At 42.1% G+C, this 24,567-nt stretch overlaps 1 long non-coding RNA gene and 1 pseudogene across 2 annotated transcripts in view; one reads left to right on the top strand and one right to left on the bottom strand.

Annotated features, from left to right (window-relative positions):
- LOC147902834 (uncharacterized) overlaps positions 1-2,769 on the top strand; it is a 66,907-nt pseudogene extending 64,138 nt beyond the window's left edge. The window contains exons 8-11 of the transcript XR_015540835.1: positions 14-65; positions 183-698; positions 753-1,777; positions 2,048-2,769. The product of XR_015540835.1 is annotated as an uncharacterized LOC147902834 (transcript). The remainder of the gene's footprint in view (positions 1-13; positions 66-182; positions 699-752; positions 1,778-2,047) is intronic.
- LOC147902833 (uncharacterized) overlaps positions 1-3,576 on the bottom strand; it is a 42,058-nt gene extending 38,482 nt beyond the window's left edge. The window contains exons 1-2 of the long non-coding RNA XR_015540836.1: positions 3,493-3,576; positions 2,175-2,294 (exon numbers count right to left, since the gene is read on the bottom strand). This is a non-coding gene — a long non-coding RNA (uncharacterized LOC147902833). The remainder of the gene's footprint in view (positions 1-2,174; positions 2,295-3,492) is intronic.
- Positions 3,577-24,567: the final 20,991 nt, after the last annotated feature.

The raw sequence follows: 24,567 nt of genomic DNA, 5'->3' as shown, positions 1-24,567 counted from the left end.
TGCTTTTGTGCAGCCAACACCACCAGGATCTGCAGCTGAAGAAAAAGTTTATAAAAAATCTTCAGGTAACATTAAATGTTTTTATCTGTTTTGTTTGCAAGCTTAGTTGAGGGCAAGCATTGAAACACACTATTGATTTTATTAACTCCAAAAATCTACCTCCAAAATGGATCTCATAACAGCTTCTTCAAACAAAGTGGCAGCTATTATAGACTGTGATTGCTCTCAAATAACTGGTCTAGCTGCGGATCACATGCGAAACAGGGTGAATTTGCAAAGTCTTGAAGTGCCTAACTTAAGTGCTCCTAAATTTCGTGGGACACCTGCTTTGGATTACACAGATTGTCCGCTGGAGAATATTACTTCAGAAAAGTCATGTCAGAATCCTCAAAAGAGAGGTACCGAAGCGATTCAATCTGATGATTGTCCTAATGAATTCCAAGCAGAAGTGCCACAGAAGGTGCCCAGGTCAGATGTGGATGAGGCAGCAATGTATGGTCCAAAGCTATTGACAGCAGTTCAGCAGCTTGTTTCCCCTTTTCATCCTTTTATGCAGCTTCAATTGACAGATCCATTTTCACACATTCCACCTTTATGTCATTCGGACTCAGGAGACCCGAGGTACAATTCTCAGTCTCCTAGTCGACCCGAAAATATGGATGGTACATCTGCTTCAGCAAGCTTCATCGAACATGCAGGTTTGGGAAGCTTTTTCATGCCTTATAACAATCCAATAGCATTTGCTGCTGTAGCTGCAGCTGCAGCAACTATCTGGCCAGGTCTTGCACTTGGAGCGCCATTAACCATTCCAGAGAGCATCAATGCTGCAGGAGCAGCAATGGCAGCTGCAGTGGCAGCATCTTTTGCTGATGCATCACATTGGTGGGCGTTACATGGAGCCATTTGCCATTCTCCCAGCATCCCAGAAATAAGATCAATTTTAAAGCCCAGTCCAACTATACACCCTGCTGCATTTTCAGGCAAACCGCCGAACTGGAGTCTTCCATGCCAAGAATTAAAAAGCGGGCATGATATCTGTGAACCAACTACACCAGATGAGCATGAAGATAGCACTGTGAATGAAACCCAGAAAGTTGCACATGTTGATGATTTTGATCCACGAGGCACCACGATTGTACATGACTGCTCAGGTCCCTCTGTTGATCACTTAGAAGGAAATAGTATCAATGGTGAAACAGGAAACTTGGTGTTCCAGGAGAGGGATGAAAAGAGACTAAGTTATAACGGCAGCAAGGATGATGTAAGTCACAATGAAAGTAAAAGACAGAAAGATGATTTCGTTATTAAGAGCTGCACATCTATCTGCAAGGAATTGGGGAATGAACTAGGAAACATAGATGGTGCCACTGATTTCTTGTCAGGGACAAATGGGAATATCAATACTCCAGGTTTTGTACAAAATGATAGTAAAAAATGTCTTCTACAAGATGTGTGTCGAAGCTACAACACACCTGCATATGGCAGTTCTCCAGTACAAGAAATGATATCCCCAAGTGTAAGCAAGCCATGGGAGGCTTCTAGCCTGCTCAAAGGCCAAGAAGCAAGTGCACTGGATACTTTTAAAATAAAATTTCCCATAAGAATAAATGGTAATGCTTCTCAAGGGCAATCTGTCTGTGCTTTGAAAGCAAGGGCCAATGTTTTCGTTAGACAAGGTACAAAAAACCAGTCTAAAACAGTGTTTGGAGGAGAGGATGATCTTTTGATGCATTCTGAAGGACCTCTATTCCATACAAGACGAGATGTGTCTGGGGAGGTATTGACTCTGATGTTGTCATCATCATTAAAATTTGAAAAAATGTGGGATAGAGTGCCAAATACCTGAAGTTAGAAAAATATTTTTACTGTGTGAAATTCAGAAAGATAATCTCTTCCTGCGTGTGATATGATAAATATTACCATGAAAAGTTAGTCGGCATGTTTCTCTTCCTTGTTTCCTTTTTCCTTCTTTTTTTCATGTTGATGTACCTTAGTTTCAGGGATCTCATGTTTGAACCGTGACATTTTAACTGTTTTCAATATATAGGTGTCATTGCTACCTTCTAGACAAGAGAATGCCATATCAAATTGTGGCACTACAATCAGTAAGAAAGATGAAACACATGGAACTGCTGACAGAAGGTTGGAAAGCAGCGGTACTGCTTGTAACATACCTGAGACCAATGTAATCCATGATGATTTGGAAGACTGTGGTTCTGAAGCAAAACCTGAACGTCTACTGGGAAAGGTATTCAAATGTTTGTCTTCGACATTGGAAGGGGTACCTCCAGCACCTGCAGAAATTGGAAAGATTAATCCCATCGATAGAAGAGATTCAGAGAAAAAGGAAGAGACTGGTTTGTCATTTGGTGTCAGGTTTGTCAATGAGAAGAAGCAAGAATTCCACGTTTTCAAGGATCAATGTCTATGTGCGTCAACAGCTTCAAGTTCAGGAACTCGTAGATACAGTGGACAAGGTTTTGTACCATACAGAAAAAGTTTGCTTTTTGCAGGTGTGGGTGAAAGTTTGAAGCCAGGCCTTGGTATTGAGAGGAAATGGTCAAATAATGAAGGCCAAACTTGAGATCTGGAGCCAGAAATTTGATTCATGGAAGGCATGCTCAAGAAAATTGTGTAGTTTTCTCATGTAAACATGCTGAGAGATGCAGTTCTCATCCTTTGCCACCTCCAGGAAAGCTATGATGTACAGAACTCCTTTGTGAGTTGTCTGAGATTCTTTTGTGCCCAAACATGGTCCCTTTACATGGATGCCCCATTCGTAGGTTTACCTTGTTGCCCAGTAATTAACTGTCAACGTTAGTTGTACTGCGGATTTATGTGAGGGGGAGGGATGCGAGGGGGGATGCACTTGTTCTCTCCAATTCTCAGAATGTCTTTCCTTTTAGGTGCTGATGCTCCCCTCAGAAGGTGAATAGTCTAACAAGAGGAAAACTGTAACTGCCACTTATTTCTATTTATACTCATTAGGCAGCCCCATTGACTAAATTGTATGGCTCATAGATCCGTTTTTTATTTTTTATCTTTTTATTGGGGGGGGGGGGGGTAGGTGGGAAGCGTGTGCATACATAAATTTGACTTCTCTAAAGTATAACCAGAGAAGACAATAGGAGCAGGAGAACTTCCTATGGAAATCCAGTATTAAGGGGGCAGGGTGGGGAGTGTGCGCACGCAAAAAGTTGGCTCTCTAAAGCATAACCAGAGAATACGTATCAAAATCCCGTATTAAAATTTTCAAATAATCAGGCTAAGCAGCTAAAAGGAGCCTGAAAATGCCATGAGGGCTTATGGGAGCGTGTGAGAAAAACAACCCATGGTCCTTTTCTCGCTTTTTTCTCGCTTAAGACTTGGTTGGCCAGCACCATTGTTTAAGATAGTCTCTTAGCCGAGTATGGATGATATGGCAAATGACAGTTCTCAATTGTCCTGACTGTGTGAGCCAGTCAATTGATGGCCATATGATTAAAACTATACCTCTCCTCGTCCTGCCAAGCAAGTCTGCAATGCTGTGCTAGATCCTCTGGCGCTCCCTGCAACTCCATAAGCAATCACACGCGACCTCTGCCATCACCCACAAGCCTCCAAACTCGCATAGTCATTCCGCCCCTCCCATTCAAGAAGCCCCTCGTCAAGAGCAACAAACGATCCTTCCAGCAAGCTCCCATCAATCAGCTCCCAGCCGCTACCTCGCCATCCAAAAGCTCTCAGATCAGCCTCACGACGCCAAGTAGTGCATGTGCATGTTACTTCCCAAACGATCGAGCCACCTCAAGATTTCATTATAGAACACGATCAGCCAAGAATCCTAGATTCTTCATTTGCCAATTTCATCCACATGCATGCAGCTCGTTTTGGACTTAGTATTTGCCACGATCACCTGCGTGATGCTTTGCTTTAGCCCAAAAGAATTTCAACATTTAATGCCAAGGCCTTTTTCCCCCTTTGAACGTACTAGCACCTAACTTTGCGAAAGCCTTCATGCAACACTTTAACATGAATTTACTCACATATCCTCATCCAATGCTAACAACAAGGGCTGGAAAATGCCCCAATCCATTACATGCATGGAAACATGACCCTCAACAAAGGTGATCATCACCCATAACATTACAAACATGAGAAATAGGACAACAATTAGGAACACATGTCATCCCGTCACCACACATACAAAATTGGATACCATGCTCTGGATTACCTTGGTGCAATCTCACTGCGTTTTCATTATATCCCAAAAGTCCTAGCAAAAGCATTTACAAATCTCAAAAAAAATATCTATATCAATATAGAGTCTTTTGATGAGAGTGTCCATAAACTCAAAACTACCATCCACTAGCTATGTGCATAGCTATGTGCCTACCCTCTAGTACAAACAATGCTCAAAAACTTATTACAGATTTTAGTCTATCATATTTTGCCCACCCAGAGGCTGTAGACATTCATGTCTTGCAGCACAGTTTTGAACATATGCTTCAGCTCATCTGAAATATCTTCATCCATAAGGCTCTCCAACTTGTCCTCAATCATTACTCCCGGTCCACATAAGCTCACTTGCATTATTCTAATCACATATTTCTTCAACCTCAGACCATTGACTCTGTTCTTGTCCATCTTGCCATCTAGACCCTCAAGTTGATAAGAGCCATTTGCAAACTTCTTCACCACACGATACGGTCCTTCCCATCTTGTTACAAACCTTGTTTTAAATGTAAAGTCCAATTTACTTTCATACCGTAACACCAAATCCCCCTCCTTGATACCTTTGTCTCAGTATTCCAGATTTGCTCTGCGTTGGTTTTTTTCTTGAACCATTGCATAGTGTTCCACAGCCTTCAATCTGTCCAATTGAGCCTCTTGCAGATCCAATAATTGATTCTGAAAAGCTGAGTTTGGCTTTTCTTCCAACTTCATCAACATCTAGAGTGCTGTAATCTCCACGTCTAATGGTAAAAGCGCTTCCTTCCCATATTCCAAGTGATAAGGTGAAAACTGAGTACCCTCTTTGATTGTAATCCTATATGCCCACAAAGCCCAAGGTAAAGCCAAGTCCCAACTCTTTTCATGAAAAAGTGCTTCCTTCCAAGTGATAAGGTGAAAACTGAGTATCGTCTTTGACTGTAATTCTATATGCCCACAAAGCCCAAGGTAAAGCCAAGTCCCAACCCTTTTCATGAGTTCTCATCATCTTCCTCATAATACCTGTACATTCTCCATTAAAATATTCATTCAGACCATTATATTGAGGATAATGTGAAGTAGCTTACCTATGCTTAATTCTCATCTTGTCACAAAGTAAATCCATAAGCTCACTCCTAAAACTTGGTTCTCTATCAGAAACAAGCTCCAAAGGTACACCACACTGGCAACATATATCCTCATAAATAAACATACATGCTGTTTTAGCATTAACAGCTCGAACAGCTATTGCTTCAGCCCATCTTGACAAGTAATCAATCCTAGTAAGCATGTAACAATTACCTCGAGCAGTCATTGGCATGGGACCAATAGCGTCAATACCCCACTTTTCAAAAATGTTATAAGCTATCATGATATTTCTTAGCTCTGGATGTAAGATTCCCTTACCCATATGTTGACACTATAGGGAGGACTTACACCAATACCTTATATCTCTTTGTAAGGAAGGCCACACATATCCTTCTGTTAAAATCTTCCTTTGCATGATTTTGAAAGCAAAATGGCCACCACAAATACCCTCATGATTAGCTTCCAGTATATGCAAAATCTCTTCATACCAAGGTACTCTTCTGAGTATCAAATCAGCCCCTTTTAAGTATAAACATCATTAACCATACAATAAGCTTGGCAGGCTTTCACAAACCTATATCTCTTTTGCTTGGGAACTTCTTTAGGAACTTTTCCAGACAATAAAAAACTTTCCTCCTTAGTCAAAAACTCCCTACCTCTGTAAAGAGGTTCTTGTATCTTCAGTGCTTCCACATAAACCTCAACTAACTCTTAGGTAGCATCATGAGCATCTGTATTTTGACTTCTCTCAACATGTTGTAAGGTCCAAGCTTCAAGCTATCCCAACTTTTTCTTAATCACATTGAGCTAGCTCTTTAAATGTGATTACTTTGTTCTCCAAACCCCCAAAATTTGCTTAACAACAATTAAAGCATCACCTTTAATGCTCAGCTTCATTATTACTGCTTGACTTGAGCTGAACACCCAATTTATGAATTTGTTTAACACTAGGATCCCATGACTTGGGTAGCATTATGAAGGGGCATCGAGGTTGCATCAAAATATTCATCACAGGGGTTGAAGGGGGCTTGGAGAGCATGGAAGGAGGTAGGAGAAGGATTTTCCTGGGTGCGGTGAATTGTTTATCTGCCCTTAAGGCCTTTATATAGCTAGACTTGCTGCCCTCCCACTCTTTTCCCCTTCATTTCTTATGTCATTTTGTGTGACTTTGGGTGCCTATCTCTGCTAAGAGTACACAATCCACCCACTGGATTTTGCCAGTAGCCCGGCCTAGCATAGGCAGTCATATACATCATCATCTAGCAATGACGTGTGATTAGATGGTTTCCATGGGAGAATTTCTTGGTCATCGGAGACAAGATCATAATAATTCAATGGGATGAGGGGGATGAGTGGTGGCACATGCACCCATCTTGCTGGTAGCCTAGCCTAGCATAGGTGGTCATATACATTATCGTCTAGCCATGACGTGCGATTAGATGGTTGCCATGGGAGAATTTCTCAATCATCGAAGCCAGGATCATAATAATTCAATGGCATAAGGTGGGAGGAGTGGTGGCACATGCACCCAGCTTATTGGTAGCCTAGCCTAGCATAGGCGATCATATACATCATTGTCTAGCCATGATGTGCGATTAGATCGTTACCATGGGGGAATTTCTTGGTCATCGAAAAACTCTAATCGTCTAATATGTTCTTATAGTCTATCTCTAGCTTAATGTTAATCTGAGCGTGCGAATTAGATGCTCCCTCATGAAAAGTCATTGTTAATCTGAGCCTGTGAACTAGATGGCCCCTCATTGTTATTACAGTGTGATTCCGACTCAATGTTGATTTGATCCTATGAACTAGATGGCGCCTCATGCAAATTCATTGTTATTACAATCAGCTGAAGAAAGGAAAGATCAAAATAGGACATCAGATTATCATTGAGTTGATTCATTAGATTGTAATAACAATAGTTTTCGGTCATAAAAACGAGAACTATTATTATTACAGTCTGATGAACCGACTGAATGCTAATCCAAGCTTATGAACTAGATGGTCCCCCATGCAAAGTCATTGCTATTATTGTCTGATTCTGGCTCAATGTAAATTTAGCTGTAAATTAGGTGGTCCCTCATGCACAATCATGTTGAGAGTTCACGCTCAACATCTTGTGATCATGTGTGCATAGTACCATCATGTGATATGTGCATAGCACTAACCTTATAGAGTGCTATAAAGGAAAGGGTTAGATGCCCTAACCCTAACACTAAATGGGTTTGTATATATTCTACATTTTCAACTAAATCTAGTGTACAGTTAGTCATTTGTGGTGTGCTCTCTAACTGTGCCCTCTCTCCTCATCTCCACTCTTCTCCTCTCCCTCCATATTGTCATGGTATCAGAGCATGGTTCTGCCTTCCGCTGAGGTGCTATCCTTTTGAGAGAGAGAGAGAGATCGAGAGATTATGAGCTTGAGTATTCTCTTTCGTTGAGAGAACTTCATTCATTTCATGCGTGAGATTTCCGTTCATTCTTCTGTGAGAGAGTGATTGAGATTCATCCATTCCTTTGAGAGATTGAGAAAAATTCTGTCCATTGTTTTGAGGGAATTATGTCCATTCATTTTGTGAGAGTCTTTGAGAGCATTTCTTATTCATTTCATTGAGAGATCTATGGTGAGAGAGGTTCTTCTCCACGCAGAGAGAGAGAGAGAGAGAGAGAGAGAGAGAGAGAGAGAGAAAGAGAGAGAGAGAGAGAGAGAGAGAGAGAGAGAGAGATCAGTTCTTGTGAGCCAGCAACATACTTAACCAACTAGTAGCAGTTCATCTTTCCCGTCTTTGCCCTCAGTTTCCTCAAGAGCAACTTCCATCTCGAAGGTCTAGAGTAGAATTACAAGCGATGTGTCACCTTCCAAATCGCTAAGATCTTCTAGCCAGTGACCTCCTACGTTGATTGCAGCTACCATCCAAACTATCGACCAGCCTCGACCTTCAACGACACACAACACTCAATACTTGGCAGCATACACGAAACATCTGTGGCAGTGCTTCATACCACCTCCACAACATTTTTTGCGAGCTCCAAGGCTCCAACCACAACGGGCAGTTCCTTCTTCAACAAAGCTTTCCACAGCCCTTCTACACAGCACCCAGCCACTCCACCTTATCAATCGACTAGCGTCTAGCCAAAGCACTCCCGTCCGGCTCCTCCACTGTTGCGCTCTCCTACATAGCCACGGGCTCTGACCAGAGACTTCATGCATGGGCTAGCTTCCAAGCGGTTGCTAGCTGCTCTAGCACGGCCATTGCCTCCTGCACCTTATCTCCACAGTGCATCTCGTAGAGAGCTCTAGCAGCTCTCGGGCTTCTTCAAAGGCTACTACCAATGACCCGAGCACCAAATGATCAGCAGCTCCAACAACGGCTTCACGACCCTATTGTTCCTCCAACACATGAGGCTTCTCCAACACAAGGCCTCTAAGGCCAGCGCCATTGACAGCTAGGCAACAACGAGCCGTGCAACAGCTTCTCCATAGCTTCCATGTCAAGCCTCACTGTGACATGTGGCGTGCCCTCCAAGGGACATGTGGCCTTCATCTTATCCTCAAGGATCACCCAACCACACCTTAAGGATTGGTCAAAGACCAACCACGTGGCACCCTATCTACAGTGCCACATCATCAATGGCTGGTTAGCTGGCCACATCATCGTTATCTGCCATGTGGCAGTCGACTATGCCACATCACCTACGGCTACCTAACCCTAGGTAGCCTAACTTCACCCCGATTAAGTTGGCCACATGTTAGTTAAGAGTTAAGCCAAGTTAAGTGGAGGAGATCTTGGGTTGAAGGGTTGGTTAAGTTAACCATGGTCAAGTTTACCACGGGTCAGTGGACCATGGTCAAGTTACCTTGACTCAACTAGAGTGCCACATCACTAACCTAGTCAGGTGCTGCCACCTCATCAGTCTAGTCATCTGTTCAGTCAGCACTCTGACCCTCTGCAAGCACAGTTATCACTTTGCAAGGCACACTCTGCACCTTGCATGTGCACATAGATGACACCTCATCACTGCTCCCCAGGCACAGTCCCTACTAGGCATAGTCAGTGCATGTGAATCCCTAACTACCACATCATCATTGAACACATTTGCACTCCTTTTGCCCCTCCACCTAGATCAAGTCGTATCTCTTGATCTAGGAAGAATTTGAGGGCGCTCCAAAAAGGAAAGTCGCTCGATTTTTTGTGCTCTATGCGCTCGTCACATCATGTGCACATTTTGGTGCAACTATCACTCACTTTTGAGCCTCGCCGCCATCGATAAATCCACTTCCTATATGCACATCCGCCTCTACATCAACACATCTGACCCAGCACTTAAAAAGAACAAAAGAAAAGGAATTATGTGTTGTTCTTTCATCAATCGATGGTTGATATAGATCTAGATCAAAGTAAACTAGATCGCGATAGAGGGGATGCTTTGAATCTTTCCAAGTTGCCAATCTAAGCCATGCCCGAAATTCTCAACTAGTACCTACTCGGAGTCAGTCCATATGCTCACATATAGTTCCACATTATCACATTACCTGAAACCTTACGCTCATCAGTTCAGTGAGCAGACTTCAAAGTGTTCAGAGGCATTGTTGATTGTTCAGTGGGCAGATAGCACATGATTTGATTTCACATACACATGCCATCATTGTAAAGCCTACTTGGCTATTTCACAGCATTGTGCACATCATTTCAACCTTGTAAAGCCTCTTGGCTATTCCTGGCATTATTTGCAACAAGCCTTGTAATTCATATCAGATTTATATATTGCAGTTCTATCTTCATCGATAGTTTAGATTTCACTTGCTATAGTCAATGTTTTACAATTGATTCACACAGTGATTTTAAAGACACTTTGAGTACATTTCTTGCACCATGTCTACGACCAGCAACCTCAATCTAGAGGCATCTGCTAAGTTAGACAACTCCAATTATGGCACATGGAAATACCAAATGGAGACCATTCTTGTACTTCAAGACAAATGGGAATATGTCGATGGATCTACATCTACTAGACCATTGTCTCATCTCTCATGACATTGAATGGTATACCATTTTTAACAAATGCTTCTGTCCATCTTAAGTGCTCTTCATGCACTTGTTGTCGAAGAAATCCATCCTCCGTAGAAGATTGTTCTCCCTTTTTTCTCTTCTTTACTTGACAGGCATTAGTCGCAACAAAACTCACCTACAACTTGCTTGCTAGCAAATCTACATCACATTCATGTATGGATACACTCCTTGCATTTATTGGTGCTTCTCCTTCAACTGTCTCATCAACCTCAGTGCTCACATCTTGTTGACTTGAAAAACTCCTTATTAAGGTCAGATTAACCACTTTCTTTACTTTCTCTAAATATGATTTGCATAACCAAAGAACATCAAATGGAGTGCATGTGCAAGCTTCAACTTCACTGCCTATTCCGAGAAAATGTTGCTTGATGCGAGTAGAACCGCCTGTGAACTTGTGTACACAATATTTACATTGGACAAAAGAGACCGAGGCATATGCTTTTCGTATCTCTGTCACATATGACCAAATCTTGCCAGGCACCATGCTTTTAAAGTTGCAAAAAAACAAAATGAAAAAAAAATAATTTGAGTATGCAATAGAAACATACTGCAATACACATTTTATAAAAAACAGCACATATCCTTTAAAAAACACTTTCAAGAATGCAATATATTAATTGTCATTCATTCACGTTCTATTGAAAGAATATGAAATCTTCATTCAAAAGAAAGTGTAAGAATGAGTAATAAAAATTGAGAGACATTGATTCATTTCTATTGAAAAACTACGCTGAATTGAAAATCATTCATTCACATTCTATTGAAAGAATATTACATATTCATTCAAAAGAAAGTGAAAGAATGAGTAATGAAAAGAGACATGGATTCATTTTTATTTTAAAGAATACACTCAAATTGAAAATCATTCATTCACATTCTATTGAAAGAATATTAAATATTCATTCAAAAGAAAGTGTAAGAATGAGACAAGTCTTCTAATAACCTTTAAAACTTTCAATTCGTACACCTTTAAAACTCTTTGTATTCTTTCACATTCTATTGAAAGAATATTAAATATTTATTCAAAGAAAGTGTGAGAATACAAACACAAAATAAAATCATATTTCTCGCAAGAGATCTAAGAAACTCAACAAGATCCTAGAACTCCCACTTACAAAAATTCTCACAAGAGATTTAAGGAGCGAACTCAACAAGGAGATCCTAGAACTCCCACGTACAAAGATCTTATCACAAGATATGTAAGGAATTCAACAAGGAGATCCTAGAACTCCCACGTACAAAAATCTTATCACAAGAGATCTAAGAAACTCAATAAGGAGATCCTAGAACTCCCATAAACAAATTTCATAGACACAAAAACAAACACATTTCTCACAAGAGATCTAAGAAACTCAACAAGGAGATCCTCAAACTCCCACAAATAAATTTATCTCACAAGAAATCTAAGGAACTCAACAAGGAGATCCTATAACTCCCACAAACACATTTCATAGACATAAAAACACCAAGAGAACATTTCTCACAAGAGATCTAAGGAAATCAACAAAGAGATCCTAGAACTCCCATAAACAAATTTCAAACACAAAAATACCTAAGACACTTTTCTCACAAGAGATCAAAGGAACTCAAGAAAGAGAACCCAGAACTCCCACAAACAAAGAAACAAAGACCAAAACCAAAAACCTCACAAGAGATCTCAGGAACTCAAAATGAGATCCTAAAGCTCCCTAACAAAAAATCCATCTTATTTCAGACCTTCTAGATTGCCTTCACAACCTTGAGGACCTTTCTTCTTCTTTTCCTTGTTTGATCTCTTATGCTCGACTGGAAAACCAAGCATGAGATAAGAGACACTGGCAAACAGTGACCTTATATACAGAAACGTGAGATAACATATAGGTTTATTTGTATAAATACTTTATTCATACGAATATATAGGGATGACATGTCGATTTATGTAAAAAACTGACGTGTCACCGCTTGTTTACCCGATTTTTTCATTCATTCGAATCATTCGAGTGATTTTTTCGCATTTTTCAAATCATGAATTCGAATTTTTTTACTTTAAAAAATAGTGACTTCTGTAAATAGTGTTATTTCACTTATTGAGAAGATGCCTTTGAATAGTTCTCTTCATGTAGCACTATCTTCCGTAGTTTAAGTTGAGAGGGTTAGTGAACTTCCCAACAGACTTATGATGGTTATGTTATCTTTGAGCTCCCTCCATTGTTTAATGGATCTTCGATGTGTGGAATGGAGAAGAATGCAGCCCAGGTCTTAGAAACTGGAGATGATTACATCGCCTTCACTTAGGCTTGCACATGTCCATGTGGTAGGCCAAAAAACAGAGGACAAAAAGTTTCAATCCTTCCTCTACGGAGGCTCTCCTAATAAACCCCCCCAAAAATGGTTATGGGATGAAATATTGAGAGTGCTCTCAATGGAAGCAAGAACGGAAGAAGGAGAGAGAGAGACAGAGAGCCACACAAGTTTGGTGGGTGCAGAACCACCCTAATCTTGTTTTTCATTCATTTATATATGTGTTTGAGTATTGTACATAACTGGGGTAAAGGCACAATGACCTTTAACCTCCACAACCTCCCACTTAAAGGACAATGTGCCTTTAAGGGAGAACAACCAGTGAGCATACTATCCAATGCCCATCAATACACGACAATACTCAAACCGCTGACTAGGTAGACTCTTCGTCAGCATATCTGCAGGGTTATCATCTGTATGAACCTTGACAAGCTCTATGCGCTTGTCCTCAAGTACCTCCCTGATGAAATGGTACCTGACCTCAATGTGTTTGGTCTTTGCATGAAAGACCGGATTCCGTGCTAGCTGAATAGCACTCATGGAATCACTATGCAATGTCGGTACACTTGTATGAATCCCCAAATCTCCCACTAGCCGATCAAGCCATATAGCCTCCTTGCAACCCTCTGTGGCTGCAACATACTCAGCCTCTGTGGTAGACAAAGTAACGCACTTCTGTGCACGAGACATCCACGACACTGCACCACCTGCAAAGGTGAACACATAACCAAAAGTGGATCTCCTACTATCCACATGCCCTCCTGCATAGTCTGAATCTGTGTACCCAAGTACACGCATGTCTCCTTTACCAAAGCAGATGCACATCTCCTTGGTACCCTTCATGTACCTCATGATGCACTTAACTGCCTCCCAATGCCTCTTTCCTGGATTAGCCATATACCGGCTAACAACTCCCACTGCAAATGCAATGTCTGGTCTAGTAGCTATCATAGCATACATAAGACTCCCAACTGCTGATGCATAAGGAACCTTGGCCATCATGGCCCTCTCCTCATCTGATTTGGGACTATCTGTATGACTCAGTTTCACATATGGAGGCGATGGAGTACTCACTGCCTTCCCCCCCTCCATATTGAAATGCTGCAATACTTTTGTAACATACTCTTTTTGTGAAAGCCAAAGGAGTTTCCTACTCCGATCACGCGTGATGCGCATACCAAGAATATGACCTGCAAGTCCCAAATCCTTCATATCAAAGGCCTCATGCAACTTGGCCTTTAATGCATCTAGCTCATAAGTATTCTTGCTAGCCAATAGCATATCATCCACATATAGTGCCAAGATTATCAGGCTATTATCCTTAGCCCTTTTAGTGTAGAGGCAGTGATCAATTTCACTCCTTCTAAAACCCTGGGACCGAATGAAAGCATCAAACTTCTGATACCATTCTCTAGGCGCTTGCTTAAGACCATAGAGACTCTTCTTTAGCTTGCAAACTAAATGCTCTTTGCCCTTTTCTTCAAAGCCTTCCGACTGCACCATGTAAATTTCCTCATGCAAATCTCCATGCAAGAAAGCTGTCTTGACATCCATCTGCATAAGCTCCATATCCTCTGATGCCACTAGTCCAAGCATGCATCTAAGTGTGGTCATCTTCACAACCGGAGAGAATATCTCATCAAAGTCCACACCCTTCTCTTGCTTGAACCCTTTAGCAACCAAACGGGCCTTGTACCTAGGCACATCATCACCTGTGACCTTCATTTTGTAGACCCATTTACATGGCAATGCTTTCTTTCCATGTGGCAAAGAAACCAAGTCCCAAGTCTTATTCTTCATAAGTGAACTCATCTCTGATTGCATAGCATACTCCCACTTGCATTGATCCTCACGCATCATAGCCTCTCTGTAGCAAGAAGGCTCCCCGCAATCAGTAAGCATCACATAGTCTACCCCTGGAACAAACCTATCAGGCGGTCTAGACACTCTAGATGATCTTCTCAAGGGCATTTCAGCTTGCTGTCCCACTTGCATATCAGCCACATTTGGCTCATCATTTCCACCAATAGATGATCCATCATCTACCCTTGATTGTATACCTGTGGGAGTACTTGGTGGTACCATTTCTTGCACATTTGGTGCATGGACAGCTTGATGTCTATCAACATAGGCAGGTGGATTCACATCCTGGAAAGTGATTCTCCTCATTTCCACATCCCTCATGGGTGCCTTATGCATCTTCTTCTCATTGAAGACCACATCATGGCTGCGTATGATCTTCTTTGCTTCTGGATCCCAGAGACGATAGCCCATCTCTCCACTTTCACCATAACCTAGAAAGATGCATTTCCTAGACTTAGGATCTAGCTTCTTTCGAAGCTCTTTTGGCACATGTGCATATGCCTCACACCCAAATATACGCAAATGAGAGTAAGAGGGCTTCTTTCCACTCCATGCCCCTTTAGGAATACCACCATCCAAACTCTTACTAGGTGATCTATTGATCACATGCACTGCAGTCTTCATTGCCTCAGCCCAAAAAGCACCAGAAAGACTTGCATTCGAAAGCATGCATTGCAACCTTTCTTGAATGGTACGGTTCATCTTTTTTGCAACTGGATTTTGCTCTGTCCCTCTTAATCCCACGAGTATCACAGAAATGCTGAAAGTCATGAGAGAGATACTCTCCACCATTGTCAGTCCGTAGGCATTTAAGCGTTCTACCTGACTGATTCTCAACCAAGGCCATCCATTTCTGAAATACCTGGAACACATCACTCTTCCGAGCTATAGCATAAGCCCACACTTTCCTAGTTGCATCATCAATGAATGTCACATAGTATTCAGCCCCACCTAATGACCGTGTAGGCATGGGACCACATATGTCTGAATGCACCAAATCAAGCATTTCAAACTCTTTCTTTCCCCTTCTTTTATGGGCTGATTTAGTCTGCTTCCCATAGAGACAGTGCTCACAAAATTCAAAATCAGAGAAACTCAAATGCGATACATAACCCAAACGGCATAAGAGTTTCATTCCATTCTGGCTCATGTGCCCCAACCTGCAATGCCACAAAGAAGTGCTTGGCTGCTCGGTTATTGCAACAACATGATCAAATACCCCTGATACATGTAAGGGATACAAAGTCCCACACTTGGCACCCCTGGCCAAAAGCACAGAGCCCTTCTGAATTTTCCAACTTTGAAAGCCAAAAGTGGTGTGAAAACCAGCATCATCTAGCTGACCCACTGAAATAAGACTCTTGGTCAGCTTAGGCACATGTCTCACATGTTTCAAAACAAATGCAGACCCATTTGCAAAAGAAAACTTTATGTCACCTGCTCCCACTATGTCACATGCATAGTCATTTCCAAGATGCACACAACTTGTCTTTCCACTATCATAAGTGGAGAACCATTCCATATGGGGAGTAACATGGAATGAAGCACCAGAATCCAAAATCCAATCCTGGGAATATGCATCATCTGAAGTGATAAGCAACTCTGCAGATAAACTAGACATGAAGAGAACATCATTGTCACTATCACGTGTGACTGCATTGATCTCCTTGATCTTCACTTTTCCTTTGTCCTCCCTTGGACTCTCTTCCTTTTGATTTGCACCCCAATTTGCATTCTTTTTCTTATCCTTTTGCTCTCTTTTCAACTTGTAGCAATCCTTTTTCATATGGCCCTTCTTGCCACAGTGGTAACACTCAATGTTCCGTGCCCTGGATTTGCTACGTGACTTTCCTCTTTCTTGGGACTTCCCCCTGAACTGTGATCTGCCCCTTTGCACATTTAAGGCTGCATCCTGCTTGTTGCCATCCATAGACTTCCTTTTAATCTCCTCGGCCAACAAGCTACCCACAACATCATCAAATTTCAGTATCCACCAGGTGCAGAGTTACTGACAGCTGTACGGAAGGTATCCCATGAGGATGGCAATGAACATAAGAGAAATATTGCCTTAGTCTCCGCATCAAAATTCATTTTCTGAGCCTGAAGCTGGCTGAAAATAATATTGAATTCATTCAAGTGAGAAGCAATGGAGACCCCTTCCTTCATCTGCAGCTCAAACAATCTCTTCATGAGGTAAACTTTATTAGAGGCAGTTTCCTTCTCATAAGTGGCACACAGTTTCTTCCACAAATCTTCCGTAGTCTGCTCATTTACTACTGTGAAATAAACTGACTCTGCAAGATGAAGTCTAATAGTAGACTTTGCTAATGCATCCAACTCATTCCAATCATCCTCAGACATATCCGCAGGCTTAGCTTCAATACCTGCCAAGGGTTTAATCTGCTTCTTTTGAATAAGCACATCCCTTATTTGTTCTTTCCACAAAGAAAAGTTTGTCCCATCAAACTTTTTAATGCTGAAAAACTCCTTTTCAGACATGGAAGAGGATGCCATGATGCAAATGAAACAAAATCCCAAATGCTAGTACCTGCAAGAGAGAATCACACCAAATACCAGGTGCACCCAAATGTGTATGCCACAATAGACTGAAATATCACAAAAACTCAAAGCTCAAAGCATCAAAAGATGCATCTGACTCATGTGCATATACTATGCATCCATATGAGCAAATCTGGCCCAAAAGAAAATGCCAATAAGTGCCAAATGACTCAAGCATAAACACCGTCCACTGGCATATGCATCAATAATATCTCGTCCAAGAGAGCATAGCACTATCAGTGCATCACCTGCAATGTGTCAAAGCTGTCCCTCAGCATAAAATAGCATCCATGTGCAAAGCGCTCATAAAAAATAGCATCCCACAAGGCAATTTGGGCCTATCAGTGCATCCACCAACAAGGACCGCAATGCATCCAAATAGCCTATAAATCATCCACTGCAACCCAATGCATACCACGAATGAGCACACACTGCCTGCAACCAGAGTGATCTGCATAAGGTATGCTCAAGAAATCATAGTCCCATGGTAATGAGCGCTACTGAAAATAGAACCTGAGATGCTTCAAAACATGGGTGCCATTGCATAATCGGACTCAGCAAGAAAATCTGCAAATATCTCTCTTCTGCCAGAACTCCAAAATCCCAACCGATGAGTGAGAAATGGGAGTCAACACTTATCCACTGCCATGTGGCATAAATCTAAGGTTTCAAAACCTTAGTATGAAAAATGCATAACAGAGAGACGAAATCGAATACACAGAGATCTATAACTCTGAAAATCCTCCACCGAATCACGCAAGAACTGATAGGTAGGGGTTTTTGGGCGTCCGAAATGCAATGGGACAGACGGTTTTGGAAACCGTGGTCTCAATCACTGGGTCCAACACACGGACTGAAAAACGTTTTTGGAAACATAGCTATCTGTAAACTCCACCGAAGTGTGAATGATGAGCAACATAGAAGTTTTAGGACCTCCTGAGTTCACTGGAACTGACAGATCTGCAAATGGTTGCTCCAAACTTGAGTTCCAACACTCGGGCAAAAAACGCAGGAACTGACACAGTGAGTCAGAAATCCGCTGAAATGATCCCAGATTCAAGAATGAAGGTGTTTCCAAGCTCCTGAAGTAATGTGGACACCAAAAGCAAGCAATAGTTGCCTCTACAAGTCAATATGGAGTCTCTGTCATTGAACGGAACAGGGAAAAGCTCAAAAAACGACTTTTTCTTTGAAAGCTCTTAACAGGCTCTCAAAACCACTTCGCAATGCCAAAGTGACTTTTCCAAAGGTTCCTCCAAGGTCTCTGCACACTCGGATGAAAGTAAAGTCACCCACAAAGCTTCCCACAAAGCTTCTCCTTCCTCTCACAGAGCTGCTGAGCTTCAAGCATTCACGCACGCTCAGCTAGATCACCCGGGCTCTGATACCAGTTGAGAGTGCTCTCAACGGAAGCAATAACGGAAGAAGGAGAGAGAGAGACAGAGAGCCACACAAGTTTGGTGGGTGCAGAACCACCCTAATCTTCTTTTTCATTCATTTATATATGTGTTTGAGTATTGTACATAACTGGGGTAAAGGCACAGTGACCTTTAACCCCCACAAATATCATACTTCCATCTATATAGTATCGTAACACACGTAAATTGGAACTCTGTGTAGAGGACGACAAACAGAGCAAGACAGAGAGAGGCACAAAAAGGAATGCAATTCAAGGAACTCGGAGGGCATCCCGAGTCTTAGTCTTTATAGTTACAATCAGCTCAAGAGTTGACATGTCCTTAATATCAAGCCTTACATGAGGGACTTAATCATCTATGTGTATTACATGTCAGCTACCTGTCACATCTATCCCTCCTAAAAGAATGATAATACAAGCATGAAAAGGTTATATTCTTGACCCAACAAATGGTACGCACAATAGAAGACTGATAGTAATGCCCAGGAGCTCACACAGTGTGGTGTGGGGTGTGGAATCACAAACTTCTTAAACTTATGTGGATAGAATAGATGTGCAGACTCATCAACAGACAATGAACCAGCCAGATAGAGAAACCACCAAAATAATATATTTCCATACCCACAATCGGCGCAGCTTATGACACATGCCATGTGTAGGCGTTCCAACAGACGTTACTTTGGCATGTTTGTAGGAGTAAGGATCCATCCTCTTTTAATTGTAAGGTTGCATTAGTTGTATAGATGTTCCTCTTGTGGATACCTTGAACCTTTGCTAAGCCGATACTTGCCACCATGTCCATTGAAACCATTACCATTAAGTACCATCATTAGAGATGACTCTTCAAGAAAAGCTCATCTTTTGATTGGTCACTTTGACTTATCAAAGTGTTGTGAATGTTGGATAGCACAACTCCTTTGTAGCTTATTCTTCAGGCCAAACAATGAGCTCAAGCATAGAAGAAAGGAAGAAACTAAAAACTAAAATTAACATAACTCTAAATGGATAGTTTGAAAACAAAATGTTCAGATGCTCCTGCATAGCTCTGAATGACAAGTTTTCTTTAAAAAATTCAAAGGGGAGAAGAACCTCTACAAGATGATCCTTGATAAATATGAAGATGCCTTAAGGAGATCAAGGCTTTTGCCTTGATGGAAGTAAGGGCCTACTTACACTCACTCCACAAAGGATAAAGCACAAGTCACGTACTGGCCTTCAAGCTCGAGCACTCTAGCTACCAACATCCTCCAACTGCCCCCTCAAGATTGAACAACCTGAATGCTTGAGGAACAATGCTCTCAGGGTCTATTTCGACTCCCTATCCATCTATCAAGGTCAACGGAGTTAAACACTTTTGCATAAATTACTGGGGTGCTCTATCAGTCTCCTCTCCCATTGCGGGATACCCTCTTTTGGGATCATTTATAATTGGAAGCACCAATGTGGCATACCTTGGATTGCAAGTGTGGGGGGGATAACTTTCAAGATAAAACCATAAGTGTTTACACCAAAGACCAAAGGGGGGCCAAAGATTGAATGACACAAGAAAGGCCAAAGACTACGTGATGAAGGCCAAGACAAAGAGCATCTAATAAGCTAAAAGGATGAAGGGTATCCCATAGTTGGCTTGAGACCCAAGGAGTGGAGGGAGTTTTGAGCTAGCACACAGATAGGATGTTTAGGGTGCTGTGTTCAAAGGTGTCTTTGAGGAGGAGCGTGTGCGAGGAGTGGACTGTTTAGGTGCCTAGCAAAGGGTAACTTTGAAGGGTGGTTTCAGATCAGAAAGGAGGTGTTAGGAGTGGAGGTACATTGGGCTATCAGCCCCTTCATCCTCTTCTCCAGCCCTCTCCTTTCTTCAACCTTATGTTCTCTTCTATCCCATCCATCTTCTCTTTCAGTTCAGCTTCCTCGTCACTCCGACATGGCGTCTTTGGCTGAGATGGCAGAGAACAAGACAAAAATCCTAGTGTTGCCCACATTCCTGGTTGACCGGAAAAATTGGATGGGCTCAATTATGGCGTCTGGAGGGTGATGATGGAGTCTGTGTTATTGCCATATGATCTGGAAAATTTCATCTCGGTAGATGTTGACAGACCAGATCCCCTTGCGAAAGACCTTGGCATCTTGGCATAGAAGGAGGCTGATACCCTATCTCAGCTCTGGGACCATGTCAATGCAAGGGTAAGATCATTTATTTTTCTTAACTGTACTCCTTAGGTGATTAACACGTGAAGCACATGACAGTGGCCAAGAGTATATGGGAGCATTTTGGCATCCATGTAGAATCGAACCTCTCCCATGAAGAGGGTTTCCTTGGAAATCTAGATACGGTTGTTAGATCCCAAGAAGTCTTCATCGATGCGGGACCACATCAACAAGTTACAAGAACTTCAGTAAGAGATCCTCCAGGAAGGGAAGCGGATATCATCCGAGGACATGTCCATAGCTCCACTGTCCCAATTATCCTCTCAATATAGGGCCTTCTATTCGTTCTTGATCACCAGTGGTAGGATGAATGAGTTGACTTGGGAGGAATTGGTTCCGATGGTGCTTGACCAGGAGGAGTGCTTTGTTGATCGTACCTAAGAGAGTCAGCCTGAGGCTTTGGTGCAAAAAGGTAGAAAGCAATTGATAGCTAAGGAGCGAGAAGCACTCAAGGCATCTCGCACATGTAACCGCCATGGCTAGAAAGGTCATTATTGGTAGCAGTGCCCCCAAAGGAACGTTGATAAGACCAGTATCCAATTGATCAATAGTCCACGATGATGTATACTCTAGCCTTTTAGTAGCATGAGGAAAGCGTTGCCAGCAGCAAGCTTTTCGGATCTAGATGGTGGATTGCTTGCTTGTTTGTGGCAGCAAGACTTGCCAATCAGGAGCAAGGGGTAAAGGAGTCATTTATCGAGGAAAGCTTTTAGGCAGGACCTCAAGCCACGAGGAGTTGTTCCCACTGACTCAAGTGGCAGTATGTTGCCAGTTTGTATTTTGTTTGGAATGTTATGACTTGGAAAATCTAGAGGGTTTCTCCTAGTGTTCTATTGCAGCTATTGTCTGATGTTGCTAGCAAGCTTTCAGGCAGGACCTCAAGCCACGAGAAATTGTTCCCACTCACTCAAGTGGCAGTATGTTACAGGTTTGTATTTTGTTTGGAATGTTATGACCTGGAAAATCTAGAGGGGTTCTCCTAGTGTTCTGCTGTAGCTATTGTCTGATGCTACTAGAGATCCGGATGGGTTAGTAGATTTCTAGTGCAGGAATCCAGACATAGTTGATTGATCTTTGTGAGCTAATATATGCCCGTTGTCATTGGAGCATTGAAATTCATTGATCTGGCGACCGTGTACTAGTTTGGACTTGAGAGGGGCCTATACTTGAGCCCTTGGTTGAGGGGTAGGAGGAGAGGCTCCCCTTAGGGCTGTACTTGAGCCCTTAGGGCTGGACTTGAGAGGGGCCTGTACTTGAGCCCTTGGTTGAGGGGTAGGAGGAGAGGCTCCCCTTAGGGCTGTAAGAGTCAAGCCCTTGGAGGGCTTCTACTAGGCCCTTTTATAGGACAGAGGTGTGGGTTGACCCACCCTCCCTTTGCTAAGCTGGCCATATGGCATGTTGGGTTGACCTAAGGTAGGGGGTCCGCTATATGCCCCCTTGCTGGTTGGTTTTCTAGGGAGGGACTGGAGGCTATTTATAGGCCCCCCCTCAGCCCTCATTCTCCATTCATTGGAGCAACATTGCCAACCCTTGTAGAGTAGTTCTAGGGAAGGGTTGTGGAAGAGTTCACCCACCCCTTTGTGCTTCCAATTGGTGAGGTTGTTGAGTCGTCCAGTGGAGAGCTCAAGCAGCATGTTTGTGCAAACGTTTTCCCCCAGTTGTAGCAGGGGTTTTCCTAGAGATCACTTGCAGTTCTCTTGTGCCTTTCTCTCATTCTCAGTGTGTTGTGTGTGAGGCTTGCGCTCTCTCTCTCTCTCTCTCTCTCTCTCTCTCTCTCTCTCTCTCTCTCTTCTATTCATTTCCGCTGCACTTCTCACAATGACATGCTTGAGAAATTAAATCTCAAGCATAACTCCAAATTACCCAGACCATCAGCATCCATGTGTCATCTTGTGATCTCCCCCTCTAAGCTAGAGTAGCCATCTAACTTTGATTCCATAGATACAATCCATGCATTGTGTAATACAAGCTACACAAGGGGCTAGCAGGGCAATAGCAATGAAAAGTGATCATGCAACTGCAATGCTTGTATACATGAGCCTTGAACAAACTATGCCAATAGACATCGAAGTAGATTACCCCGAGCATTGAGTCAAGGTGGCTGTTTAGCAAGGTCCTTGCCTTCAAGCTCCACTTCTCGTGAATGTCCAATCAGGGCTCTATACCATGTTAGAAATACTACCGAGGACAAAGGGTATCCCACAAAGTAGAAGACCGATAGAGTGTCCCAAGAATTCACGTAGAAGTGCTTAACTACTGAATCCAAAACTTCTTTACTTGTGTACTTAAACAAACATGTGTGCATGTGCAAGCCAATAAATAGACAATGATCCAAGAGATATGTAGCACCAACAATATATTTCCGTCATTCATATGGGTGCTTACAGATGGGGAGGTGACCAAGGTGATAGGGTTCTGTTATTCATGGCTCCACATCGCTACAAGATACTCAAGTCGTTTCCCAAGCTATGGCCACAATATATAAACCGTTCTAAATCATAAAGAAACACTCAACACTACGTTATAAGTTCAATTTACCACCATCTTGGTCTCCCTACATATTACATTTCATGGTTTAAAGTAGATATTCTAGATGATGAAGACATTCCACGTCTAGGCAATAATTTCCCAAAAATCAAAAAAGACTATATTCTTCTCTTTCTCAGGTGCATTCTCAAGCATTGACAATGTGAGACACGGCATCTACTTATCACTAAGTTCCTCGTTCAGTGCTGGAATCTTCTTCACAATTTTGATACTACTTGGTAGGATATGCAGCATTACCGTGGCATCTTGCAACAATATTTGCATCATCAAATATGGTTCATTATACACCAATTCATCTTTCCCACAAGGGACTTCTTTTGAGTGGGAGAAAATACGATGATTGATGTATTATTTTCCTAAAACCTTATACTATGTATAGTTGGATGACTAGACACTTGTGGAAGGATATGCCCTTTTGAGGGGTCAATTCCTACGAGGAACAACCCTTCACAAGAGCTACAATCAAGAGCCATGAGTTTTCCAAAGAGGCATACACTTACATTGTAACGTACATTCTCATCAAGAGCGGTGCCCCTCACAAGAGGTACACACCTCTTCATGCACACACCCTTTGGAGCACACACCTTTTCATGTGTGGCTCTTCACTCTCTATATAGGCCAGTGCTCATTGTATGGGTCATTCACTTTAGACATTCTATGCAATATAGACATTCTAGTTCTCTGTTATCATTACATCTCCTTTCTACTCCTCAGCTCACTTATGATATTAGATCACTAAGATTTCTTACAATGTTGGGAAGTTGTAGATACTCGTGTTGTAAAAACAAAACTCTTAGTGGAACACATCCAACTTCCGAGTCATTCTAGGATATGATAAAGCATCCACAAAGCTTTCCATCCATTATGGGAAATAGGATGGCATCCATGAGACCTGCCTCAAGAATCACCAAGCTCTTTACATACAAAATGTGGCATCTACTTGTCCTTGAAGGCATATGGTAAGCTCTGATCATGTGGCATGGGACCCATTGCTGAAAGCTATATTAAGGGGATAGGCAATTGAAATGTAGAATCTGAATCACCCTCCTCTTCAGAAACATAATCTATGTCATTCTTCTATGCCTCTCCAAGTTGTAGAGCTCATCATCGAGCAGTTGAGCTAGCTTGGTCAAGCACTTACTCATGTTGCATGTCCTCATCAAAGCTTTGCACAATTGAAGGTCCTACTCTTGCTCCTAATGCATCATGTTTGTGTCTTCTTCGATATGTCCATGAGAAACCCAAATCTGTAAAATATCCTCTGTGAGGCTTTCCTATGCATAAAAAGCATCCGGAATCCTGACACTGGCAGAGCGTCCTCTCTGATGAGGCTCAAGAATCTGC

This window comes from Dipteris shenzhenensis, chromosome 4 (genome assembly GCF_047967505.1).
Source record: "Dipteris shenzhenensis isolate YYH24624 ecotype China chromosome 4, Dip_SZ_1.0, whole genome shotgun sequence".
Taxonomy (NCBI): domain Eukaryota; kingdom Viridiplantae; phylum Streptophyta; class Polypodiopsida; order Gleicheniales; family Dipteridaceae; genus Dipteris; species Dipteris shenzhenensis.
This window is presented reverse-complemented; position numbering and strand designations above follow the sequence as displayed.